The following is a 12,809-nucleotide window of genomic DNA, read 5'->3' on the forward strand; positions in this document are numbered from 1 at the left end:
TCCTTTGTAATCACTTTATTATATTTAGAAATTTATAACATTATAACGAACCTCTGAATCACTTTGATTAATGACTCATTTGTGCAGAAAACTATCAACTTTTCGCATTTCACGGTAGGAAAATTGCAAAAAAAGAGTATTTCCTTTTGAAAGAAACGCTGTAGAAATTGAAGTATTCAAGCGCACATCCTTCAGAAGGTTTGACACAGTTCTCTGGTCTCATGAGATATAAACGTTGCTTATTTCTGTAACAGAAGGATGTTGTAACTCACAGGCTGGTGAACCAGATGTGAATGAGCTGATGTCTTGCGGGGCACACGGTCGGGCAGCAGAGTCCATCGATTGTCACATAACACTCCGATCAGTCAGGATATCCCTTTTCATTAGGAGGCAAAACCATCCTGAGCTGTCGTGGGAGCACTGATTCGGAGAAGTCACGTGGTAGAGGCCACTGTGAAGATTTTGATAACTAGTCCTGAAAACAGAAATTCGTTTGAATGAAAATTAATAAAAAATACACTAAATTATAAAACTAATGAAAACAGTAATGCTTCAATTATGCAACGTGGCAATTATTGCATCAGTTTTCTTATTATACTAATACCTTTAAGAATATGTAGTTTTAACAGAAATATTGAGTTTACACTGTACATGTGTCTGTATAGTATACCAAAACTGAAAGCAAAAATACAGGGTTATTCAAAATGAAGTCCAGAGTTTCAGAATTTTTTTTTGGGAAAGCGTATGTGTCATAATCATTTGTAGCTATCTCAAAAGACCGCATAATATCTCAAGTTTCGTTCCCACGCTCGCATTTGTTCGGTATGCTGCACGGCTAACGAGCAGATGGCGTTTGACGCATACCGCCGTGCAGTCGTTCGTTTTCCTGTGATGCTAGTTCTGCTATGTTGCGACATGCCTTCGGAATGTAATGTGAAAGCTTTTACTGTGTTGGAGTTTCATGTAAGTAAATCTGTTACCGTTGTGCAATGCCACTTTGCTGACAGAGTGATTTTTTCTGATGAATCGATCTTCCATTTGTCGGGGAAAGTGAATAAGCAGAATGCGATTTTGGGCGATTTCAGGTGCGATTTCACTAAAGGGTCTCCTATTGAACATTCATGAGGTATGGAAAAAAACTTAATTACTATACTTGCATTCTGGAAATATTTCTTTCTTCCTATGTCTGCTCATGTGTGTACAGGAATTGTTTGAAACCCCGGACCATTTTCAATAACCTTGTATATTGAATTGGACATAAACGCTATTTTTTATGCGTCTCAATCGCCTGGATAATTGATAGAAATACAAAAGGAATATTCACGACACGAGTACAGAAACTCCCCGACTTATGTAAAGGTTGCGTTCCATGGAAGCTAAGTAATTTGGGGAATTCCCCATGCCTGTGTTGCACTCGCAATTGCGTTCGCTGAATTGATTGAATCAAAAAATAAATGTTCGACGAACATATAAATAGAATTATTTATTCAATTTTTTATCTCATGTGCAAAAAAAATTACAAAAGCGTGCAATTTAAAAAAATTCCAAAATTATAAAATTAAAAAAAAAAGAAAACAGGAGACAGGTATAATGTCAGTAGATTTTACCTCTCGAGCATCATTTTCAGAATCGACGTCTTCAGCTGATAAGAACACCGCTCCGGAAGTTGAGAGCTGTGGAGAATTAGAAGCCACTGAACCTTACGAATGAATATATTAATGGATGACTGGACGGTGGCGTTTTCTTTTCATGGTTGATTTCTTTCGCCCCTCAGTTAACTTTGAAGAATCGTTCGCTGTCAGAATCCATTGTCTCAAACCTCGCTATTTCTGTTGCAATTTCTGAAAATGCAATTGGCGTCTCTCTGGCGATGAAGCATCTTGGCTCATCATTTGGTTCATCTTGAGCTTCGACAGCATTTTCTTCTTTCATATCGCTGCGTGAAAGTCATTAAGTTCTTCGTTAGACAATTGCTTATCTTCTTCCTCTATTAACTTCTGCACATCTTTGGCATCAACCTTCAAGTGAAGTAGCTCTGAAACGTTTACAATCTTCTCTGTAGCAGCTTCATATGATTCGTGTTTTTCAATTCGTTCAATTCGATTTTATATGTCGTGGGCATATTTTCTTCCATGCGCCATTTAAACAAATTTTATTAATTTCTGCACAGGCCTTATTAATGTTTAATTAGGCATGATATAAGATGGCATGATAAATATTGTAAGATTTCCAAGTCTCTTAACATAAAATTTTTCTCATCGTCTACTGCAGACAATGCCTCAACAAATGTTGTGCATAAATAGTATGATTTTAAATTCGAAATAAAACCGTGCTCAATAAGATCGATGAGTGAAGTCGTGTTTGGCGTTAGAAATATGACACTCTCGTTCGAATTGAAATCATCTATACGCGTAGGATGTCGAGGATCATTATCTAATAGAAGCAAAATCTTAAAAGGAAGACCGTTGTCTTTACAATATTTTTCTACCCTGGGAAGAAGCTAGAGCATTTAAACCAATCCTCACAGAGCGATATTGTTATCCATGTTCTCTGTTTGGATCGGAAATGCAAAGGTATGGTGGCTCTATTGATGGCCTTAAATGCACAAGGATTTCCAGAATGGTGCAGAAGCAGTGGTTTTAATCTGTAATATCCCACTGCATTAGCCCCAAGCAAGAGTTGGGCCCTATCTTTTGATGACTTGAAACCTGGCATTGTGCTTTTCACTTTGGCAATGTGTGTTCGAATCGCCATTTTTTTCCAATACAGAGTAGTCTAGTAATCCTTAAAATTTTCCTGCATTGAATAGCCGCCTTAATCAATATTTTTCCCAGCACATCACAAAATTTATCTCCAGCTGCTGAATCCGCATTGGCGACTTCACAGAATAATTTAAGGTTGTGAAAAGCAGTGCGATGCTTGAACTTATTAAACCACCGTTTGCTTGCCACGAACTTGGGTCGTGGTTTGCCGTACTTATCCTTAATATCTTTACAAATACTTGTTGCTTTTGAATGAATGGTCATTAGACTCAGAGGAAGTCGCTTCTGAATCTGATTTTTGGTCCATATTATTGGTCCGGTCCATATCAGGTGCCATGGAACAGCTGTTCCATCGTCGATATAACACCTGAACGCTGTTTGGTGATCACTGTTGATCTCATGTGCGTTGATTCTTTGACATGTTCCTTTATACCTGCACTGTCCTTTAAAAGAGTTCAACAGTATTCAACATTTCAACAGTTTTCACTATGGAAGTATTCAACAGTTGAACAATATTCACTGTTGAATCAGCTAGACCTAATTTCCCTTGCAATAGATGAAAAAGTTTCTCCTGCTTCATATTTAATCATTTTCATCTTCATTTCAAACTCCATTTTGTTTCATTTCCTGGCATTACCACCACTTGCACCTTTCGTTGGTCGCTTTCCCTTCAGCATTGTAATACGTAATTACAAATGAAGAGAAGTTTCTGAAAATTTGTATTTTATGTGATCGAAGATTTCAATGAAGGGGAACACATTTCACCAGAATAGCTTAAAAACTAACACATTTCAGTTTTCGGCATTATTGCAAATGTAATAAGATCGAGTTTACCACTCGTTTATAATCAGATGCACGAACAGAAAAGCCGTAAAGTTTGAACATAAAGTGCATACTGTTTTATGGTAGTGACCTCCAGAAATGTGCTTTAGATAAATATTACAAAGGCGTTCAAAATTGATTCTTATAACGGGAACATATGATAAAAATGAAAGGGTAGTGCAATTTCCATTATAAATATGACCTTTTAGAAAGATAAATTACTTAGTAATATAGCGATATTTTCAACTTCCAAGGACTTGGAACAAATTAAAAAATAAAAAACCATGTATTATTGGGTTCACATTACGATATTTTCACGATACTTACATTTATTCCTACTAGATGCAAAATACGTTTCCATGATTTTTTTATGTTTGCACGGGCGGGGAAAAACTTACGTAAAATCGAATTCAGTAAGTCGAGTTTACGGAAAGTCAGGGAGTTCCCGTATAACTTAGAAACCAACTTAGAGAAACACAAAGGTATTTAAGATAGAGAGAAAACGGAAACACAAAACAGTCAGAAATAATGGGGACTTGGATCTGAGTGAAAAAAAGATACGTGTGTGCCCTGTACACACGAAAGATATTTTCATCTCGCTGTTTGGATGATTGTAAAAGTTTGTCTGACGATAACCAGACGAGAATGTTTGTTGAAAATCAGAACCATTTTAAAATCGTACAGCTAGAACGGAAATCATGAATGATATAACATTTTAGGCTCACGCCCGTTACTTACTCTACGCATTAATGTTAGAGATATTTGCCTCATACTTCAGTCGAAATATTTAGTATGAAAGATGCAATCTTTTATGCACATGCCCACTGTTTACTATACAAAATCAACGTTTGAAAGATTTTAGGTCAGTAGGCTAATTACCCATTTGATTGTAGCCATTTGTTGAATAGTATAATTGAAACTACAAATATATGTATTGTTATAATATGCGTTTTTTTCCTGGCTAAAGGCAAATTTCCACACATCTATCCTACATCTGTCTTTCGTCAATTTGAATTTATGCGCTCTCAGAATAATCATCTGAGAGGCCATAAATACAAATTGAGGAAAGACAGATGTAGGATAGATGTCCGGAAATTTGCCTTTAGCCAGCGGGTTGATGGAACAGACTTCCATCCCTTGTCGTGGAAGTTGATAGCCTAAATAAGTTTAAGGCTCAGCTGGACAGGTATTTCGAATGAACGGAGGGGTGAAGTCGAAGGGATTTTTTTTTGTTTTTTTGGCTGATGATGCATAAGCTTGCTTTCTTGCATCATATGCCTTTACTCATGCTAATGCTAATTTTTCTTTCATTCCATTGTTAAGTGCCTAGATGTTTTCACATCAAGAATTTTGTGAGTAGTGAAAAAGACTGAATGCCATACTACTCTAACTTTTCTGTTCAACGATGCCGAAGTCAAGTACAGAGCATTGTCGGGATTATCAAACAAGCCAACAGAAGAAAATGAAGATGTAGGTGTCAATGGCTGTGCGAGAATGACAAAGGAGTTTGAGGATACACACAAGATCAAGCTTTGGATTTTGCAATGCCTTCAATCCGCAATGACACTTCATCTTACACCAATTTAACCGAAGAGAGTATTAATTGTGTACAGCAGTACAGCTCTTCTGTATGCTAGATTTCTGATCATCTTTGGTTCGAAAACGACACAAAAAACCACCTGGTAAAGATGCACCATTCAAACGAACTGCATTTCCCAATGTTGATGCGGATGGGATTCTTATGTGTAATAATAGCCGCTGAGGATCACTTCAGAACACAGCATTCCAAAACTATGTAAGTTCAATGGCTTTGACTATCCAGACATTCATTCACATTTACCGAAGTTGAATTTAGTGACAGAGACCCTTATTTCTCTTCACTTACCATTCATGCAAATAAGGCACTTGCGACATGCGTACGGACAATATGCTATTTTGGGCCAAGTGAGGAATATGCTTGTTTCAGTGAAAACAATGGTAAGAGAATTAATTTCACAAATATAAGAAGAAACCACACCACTTGGATAGTGTTACTCTGCCATGCTTTGTCGCAAATCACACATGCAGCACTATTGAGATCTGCAATAAACTTGGGAGTCTGCTTCCGAGGCTTGTTGGAGCCAAACACGTTCAAAGCCGCCAAGTGGATTTTTCTTATTTGTTGATTTGAAATTATTGTTTTTCTAAAACGTTTGATTTAATTTAGTAGTATAGCATTATACTGTGATTTTCTGATTAATCTGGTGTATTAATTCTTAACTGGGCCTTGTAATTGCATAAAAGTATCGGTAGGGGTATCAAAATCACGTGGTGCAAGTTGCAGCTCCGCTGAACGTGAAGTTTTTTGCAGCTTCATTGACAATGTTTTACATCAAATTATTTTCTGTAAGTAGAATATAGACCTAGGCAGGATCGTTAATTTATTCTGAATTGAGACAGCGAGATTTGGAAGTTAATTAATACTTAAGGGTTCATAGATTTACCCTTCCTAACTTTCCGCCTTTATTATACGATACGTTATATTCCGAACTAGATAGCGTTAGTATTGTATAGGTTATAATATTGTCAGTTGATCAGTAAAATCTATTAAACTTCTTAAACTTCGTTGTCAATTAAATAGTACTTTTAATTAAATATATATAACAGCTTAGATTACAAACGTAACATAATTAATTAATACATAACTTGATACGGAAGTTATATAAAGGGGACTCATAGATAATTAATACTTGATACTGAAAAATATATAGACCGTTACAACTGTGTTGGGATACAAGTTTAGGGTTATAATTGTGTATTTAAATGAAATTTTATTGAAATTAAATCGAAATCATGACTCACACCAGAGCAGAAAAGCAAAATGCTCAAGCTAATGGGAGTGCTGTGGCGCAGAGGAGAACTGAGGGGGGGGGATGGCAGTTGTCCTCTGAATCACAGCCTTTTAAAATGCACTGCTTGCATGATGTTTGTGATCCAATTGGGTGCGGGACATGATATTGCCATGGGTAATGTCTTTGTGAGCATGATGTAAGGAGTGTAACGAAATCAGGCAGCAACTCAGCGTTGTTATGGGCCTATACGAGAGCTTAAATTACAGGGTGGATGCCCTCGAAGGAACTAAATTAAGGGGCCCATCAAGCTCTCAACTGCCCACATCAATGCCAGAGGATGCACTTGTTCATCACGCAACACAGCGGCAACACCCAAGGCAGAAAGCGCTGGTCCCACAGGAACTAGTAGTTGTTGGTGATTCTTTTGTCAGGGAAACAGGAAATATGCTTTGTAAAAAGGATAGCTGGAACAGGACCAGGGTATGTCATCCAGGGGCAAAGGTTGATTACGTTGTAGAGCGGATATTATCTTTCAAGGGCACAAAAGGTGATATAGCTGTACACTTTGGCAATAATGATATAAAGAGTAGGAGACCGGCAGAATTACTTAATAAGTACAGGTCAATGTTGAAAAAAAGCCGTGAATTAGGGTTGAATTCGAATGTGTCTGCAATTCTGCCCAGGAACGATAGCAGGGAGTACATGATGAGAGCCTTGTCGAACAATTCGGCCCTGGAGAGATTCCGCAAGGTTCAATGGGTAGACGTTTTCACAGCTTGGTCTGTGCTGGTTAACAGGAGAGACTGCTTCTTCATGGATGGGATACACTTAAATATAAAGGGTGAAAGAACATTTGCTGGTGCTATCGAGGCAGTATGTGGAGGTCGGAAAATTGCTAGATTGGCAGAAGTGAAAATCTTGCAGTGCTTGTATTGGAATAAGCAGCAGCCTGGAATAAAAGAAGCAGGGGATTTCTGAGATTGCTGGAAGTCACTGTGGTACAGGTAAACGCGTGGGTTCTAATAGGGTAGCTAAGAATAGTAACAGGTGCATGTATAATTGCGTGAACACCAATGCTAGGAGTTTGGTAAATAAATTCGATGAATTTGAGGTGTTGCTCAAAATATCAAAAGGCAGATATTGTTCGTATATGAGAGATGTGGTGTCAAACAGATGTAGTGAATGCAGAACTCGAATTTAGGTAGTACAACATGTACAGAAAAAAAAAGTATTATTTTAGGGTTGCCCATCATTAAATACATTAACCCGTATTTGTGTCTGTAAGTTGCGTATGTTCTATGGTCGATTTGCTTGTTTTGATGGACGAAAAACCCCAGTTACTGGGGAAAAACGTTGCTATCTACGCCGCAGACCGACTAACTCAGCCAAGGAGTGATAAAAGCCCATTAAAGTTCCTCGCGTCATCGACGGGATTCGAACCCAGGCCTTTCCCACCAGGTGTGGGGAGGACGAGGACGATTCCACTGTGCTACCCGCGCAGACTACATGTACAGAAAGGATAGACAGGATAGGAATAGGAGGTATTATGCTATTAGTTAAGAAACACATAAAAACAATGAGGTATATCCAGTCAACATCGCTGGACAGTGCAGAGACAAGTCAGTTTGGTGTAACATAAGCCCTGGGAGATCAAAATTGTGAGTAGGAACTAATGACTCCGATTAGTATAATAAGGAACTGTAGAGGGAAATAGAGTGGGCCAGTAAATCAGTGATTCTTATAATGGGGGAATTTAATTCACCAAATATTGACAGGAATTTTTGCGTTGGTCACTCACACACTAGCAAAGCTTTTTGGGATTTATTGGATGATTGTTTTTTACATCAGCATGTTCAGGAGGCAATTAGATGGAGTAATACACTTGATCTGATTATCAGTAGTGATTCTTCATCCATTAAGAATCTGCAGATAAAGGTACCACTAGGTGGCAATGATCACAGTGTGTTGAATTGGGATTTACTCAAAGAGGTAACTACCATCAGGGGTAAGGGGAAGGGTTATTGCTTTCGTAAAGGTAGCTACGGAGGTCTGAGACTGTACTTAAATTCTATATGGTGATACCAATTGACGATGTTACCAACAGCAAATCAAACTCAAAATGCGAAGCATTCAAAGAATTAACCTTGGAAGTTACTAGGCTTTTCACACCAAGTAGGGAACCTTGTTCAAGGTTTAGGCCTAAATGGATATCAGATGGACTAATCAGACATATGGCAGAGAAGAAATATTCATGGGATACATATAAATTAACACGTGACACAGAAGCCTATGATAAATATAAGTTGATCTGTAACCAATTCACAAAGGAGATTAGGCAGGCAGGCAAAGGAAGGTTATATGAATCCTCTATGGCAAAGATAGCAAAGAAAAATAGCGAAGAGTTTTTCACCGATGCAAACACTAGAAGGAAGGGGATGAAGCAGATTGGTCCACTGGATATCGATGATTGAACTGTTAATGATCATGCTCATGTGGATAACAAACTAAATTAGTATTTTACATCTACATTCACGCACAATGAATTATTCAGGAAGAATTCCAGAGATGAACTAAACTGGCAGTGAGCTGGATGATTTTGTAATAACTGAAAGGAAAGTGGAGACGAAATTGTTAAAGATGAACATAAGAAAGACACCTGCGATGGAGGAGATCTCTTCAGTTATATTATAGAAGGCAGCAAAGGAAGTATGTAAACCCTTCGCTATAATTATGAGAGCTTCCTTGGAATCAGGGGTGGTACCCTGATTTCAAGGAAGAGACTAGAGAGGTGCAAATGTGACTCCTCACAAAGTAGGATCAATGGGCGACAAAATTAATTATGGACCTGTTAGTTTTACTTCTGTTGCAGGGAAATTAATACAGCAACTGGTTAAAGAAGCAGTGCAGGATCATCTAGACCAGACTTCTGTTATAGCTCAGACAGAGCATGGGTTTGTTAAGCAGGAGCTTTGTTTCTCCAATATGATTGAATATTATTATGCGGTCCGAAAGCAACTGGATGCAGGGAATAGTTTGATATAGTATATTTGGTTTTGAGAAAGGCTTTTGATACTGTTGAATATGAAAGACTGCCGCACAAATTGGAGCGTATGGCATTGGAGACAAACTGCTGCAATGGATAAAGGTATACTTGAGTGTCCCCTGATATAGAGGAATTTTTCTAGCAGGGATAAGGAGGTGATTATCCCCTTATATAAGGCAATGGTCAGGCCACACCTAGAGTACTATATACAGGTCTGGAGGCCTCATTTTAAGAAAGATGTAGAGGTGTTGGAACGATTACACAGAAGGACAACTAGATTAGTGAATGGAACAAAGAGTTGCTCTTACGAAGAAAGGCTTAAAATTTGCCAATTACAGTGTCTGGAGACTAGTCGCCTGCGAGGTGATTTGATTGAGGTGTATAAAGCCTTGAATGGGTTTAGCATGATCAATGCTGATGGGATTCTTACTCTTGATCAGAATAATCATTTGAGAGGGCATAAATTCAAATTGAGGAAAGACAGATGTAGGATAGATGTGTGGAAGTTTGCCTTAAGCCAGCGGGTGGTTGGGTGGTGGAACAGACTTCCATCCTTTGTTGTGGAAGTTGATAGCCTAATAAATTTAAGGGTATGCTGGACAGGTAACTGGAACGAATGGAGGGGTGAAATGGGAGCGTGTTTTTTTTTTTGGCTGATGCTGCATAAGCTTGCTTTCTTGCATCATATGCCTCTTCTAATGCTAATTGTAATTCTAATGGTATTGAACACTATCCTGGAAATCAAGTCAATGGAGATTTCAAGGCCTGCTGGGAATCATAGTGGAACAAGTAAATATATGGTCTGTGTTAGGTTAACTGAGGATAGAAACAGGTGCATGTATACTTCCATGAACAAAAATGCTATGAATATAGTGAATATATTTGACGAAATTGACGTGCTGATTAAGACATAAAAGGTAGATATTATCGGAATTTATCAGAGACGTGGTTTCACACAGACATAAGCAGTGCAGAATTGGAATTTGGGGTATACATGGGTAAAGAAGGATTGGTTAGGCTGTTAGATAAGGAACACAAAATCTAAGGAAGTGCAACCAATTGATGTTGATGGTCAATGCAATTTTGAATCTGTTTAGTGTGACATAAGCACTCGGGAAGGAAAAATGAGAGTAGGTGTGTTTTATAGTCCTGATGAATATAATGATTATAATGAGAAATTGTGCAGAAAAATTGAGTGGACGAGCAATCTGTATGTCTTATAATGGGGGATTTTAACTTTCCGCATATTGACTGGAACATTTGTGTGGTCACTCCCACTCTAGCAAGACATTTGTGGATTTAATTATTGACTATTTTCTTCATAAACATGCTGGAAATGCAACCAGTGGGAGTAATACTCTCGATCTGAATATCAGCAGTGATTATTCATGCATTATAATTTTCAGATAAAGGAACCACTTGGTAACAGTGATCGTAATATAGTAATGTGGGAATTACATTAAGATGTAACTACCATTAAAACTAAAGGGAAGTGCGTCTGGTTTCGTAAAGGTGAGTACAGAGGTCTCAGACAGGTTTTAAATTCTATACCGTTGAATGAACTGATGATGTTACCAATGATGATGTTCAGGGACTTAATTCTGGAGATTACAAGGCTTTTAATTCCAACTAAGAAATCCTCTTCAAAGTTTAGTCCTAAATGGATGTGAGATGGATTAATGTCTCGTGGTAGAGAAGTAAAATATATGGGATACATAACAAGTGTCAGGTGACACACATGTCTATGTCAGATATATGCTAGTCTGTAATCAGGTAACAAAGGAGGTGAGGCAGGCGAAGGCAGAATAAGAGAAATCGTTGGCAAAGGTTGCAAAAAAAAGAGCAAAGCGTTCTTTACTCTAGAAGGAAAGTGCTGAATCAGATTGGATCACTTAATAGAGATGGGTTGACTATTGATGACCATTCCCAGGAAGGTAATAAACTGAATGAGTATTTTGCATCTACATTCACACAAGAGCAGTTATTCAATGAGGGGAATACCGGAAGCTCATTTAATTCTAACAGGAAGCTAAATAATTTTTTAATAACTGAGAGCAAATTGCAGTAGAAATTGTTGCAGTTAAACGTAAGGAAGCCACCTGGGTTGGCCGGGATCTATTCAATTATATTGAAAGAGGCAGCAAAGCAAGTAAGTATACCGTTAGCCCTAATTATGAAGGCTTCCTTGTGCTCAGGGAGGTCCCCATGGCATAAAGCTGTGCAAATATATCACCGATTCACAAAAGGGATTCAAAAGATGAAACAAGTAACTGTAGACCTGTTAGTTTAATTTGTGTTCCAGGGGAAACATTGGAGCCATTTGTTAAAGAAGCATTTCAGGACCACCTATATAGAAGACAGCAGTAATAGTTAAGACACAGCGTTGGTTTATTAAAGGGAGATCTTGTCTGACAATTTTATTGGATACTATGATGTATTCACAAATTAGCGGAATGCAAAAAGTAATTTTGATATCATAAACTTGGGGTTCAGGAAATCTCTTGATACTGTTGCACATAGAACGCTGCTGTACAAATTGCAGATGTATGGCATTAAGGGTAAGTTGCTACATTGCATAAAGGGCCAGTTGAGTGGGAGATGGCAGAGAATGGTAATCAATGGACAGTGTTCTTCGTGGGCAAATGTTATTAGTGGTGTTTCCCAGGGTTCCGTTTTGGGTCTATTGTTCTTTTATATTCTTATCAATGATATTGTTGAAGTTAAATCATGTTTAATATCCAGGTTTGCAGATGATACAATGGTTGGCAAGTAAAGGTTGACAGTACAGATTGAAGGTGGAAGGTATCAAAGGTTGACAGTACAGATTGAAGGTGGAAGGTATACAAAGGTTGACAGTACAGATTGAAGGTGGAAGGTATACAAATGTTGACAGTACAGATTGGAGGAGGAAGGTATACAAAGTTTGACAGAAAAGACAGTATGCTCCTCCAACTGGATCTAGAAAACTTGGAGAAATAGGCTAAGTGGCAACTGAAGTTTGAAATTTGCAAATGCAAAGTACTGAATATGGGTAGCAATAACGCAAGAGAAACGTACCAAGTGTGTGGTAATGCACTGCGGAAAGTGGAAAGTGAAAAAGACCTAGTGGTAATTGTGCACTCGAATATGAAGTTCGCTGAGCAGTGCAGACGGAGTATCATATCAGCTCATGGACTCTTGTCAATGATATTTAGTAATTTTGCTAGCTGGGACATGGAGATTATTGTTCCATTGTGCAAGGCAATGGACAGGCCATACCTGGAGTACTGTGTACTGGTCTGGAGGTTTCGTTTTAGGAAGGATGTAAAGTTGCAAGAAAGAGTACAAAGAAGGGCAACAAGATTGGTGAGA

The 12,809-nt window shown here is 38.1% G+C and overlaps 1 protein-coding gene across 1 annotated transcript in view; it reads right to left on the minus strand.

Moving 5' to 3' along the window:
• Positions 1–222: 222 nt before the first annotated feature.
• LOC150080029 (kin of IRRE-like protein 3) overlaps positions 223–12,809 on the minus strand; it is a 926,673-nt gene continuing 914,086 nt past the window's right edge. The window contains 1 exon segment of the mRNA XM_090381806.1: positions 223–475. The gene's annotated coding sequence lies outside the window, so the exon portion shown is untranslated.

The sequence above is a fragment of the Mastigoproctus giganteus genome, chromosome 9, assembly GCF_048544385.1.
Source record: "Mastigoproctus giganteus isolate SK-2022 chromosome 9, ASM4854438v1, whole genome shotgun sequence".
In the NCBI taxonomy this organism is placed as follows: Eukaryota; Metazoa; Arthropoda; class Arachnida; order Uropygi; family Thelyphonidae; genus Mastigoproctus; species Mastigoproctus giganteus.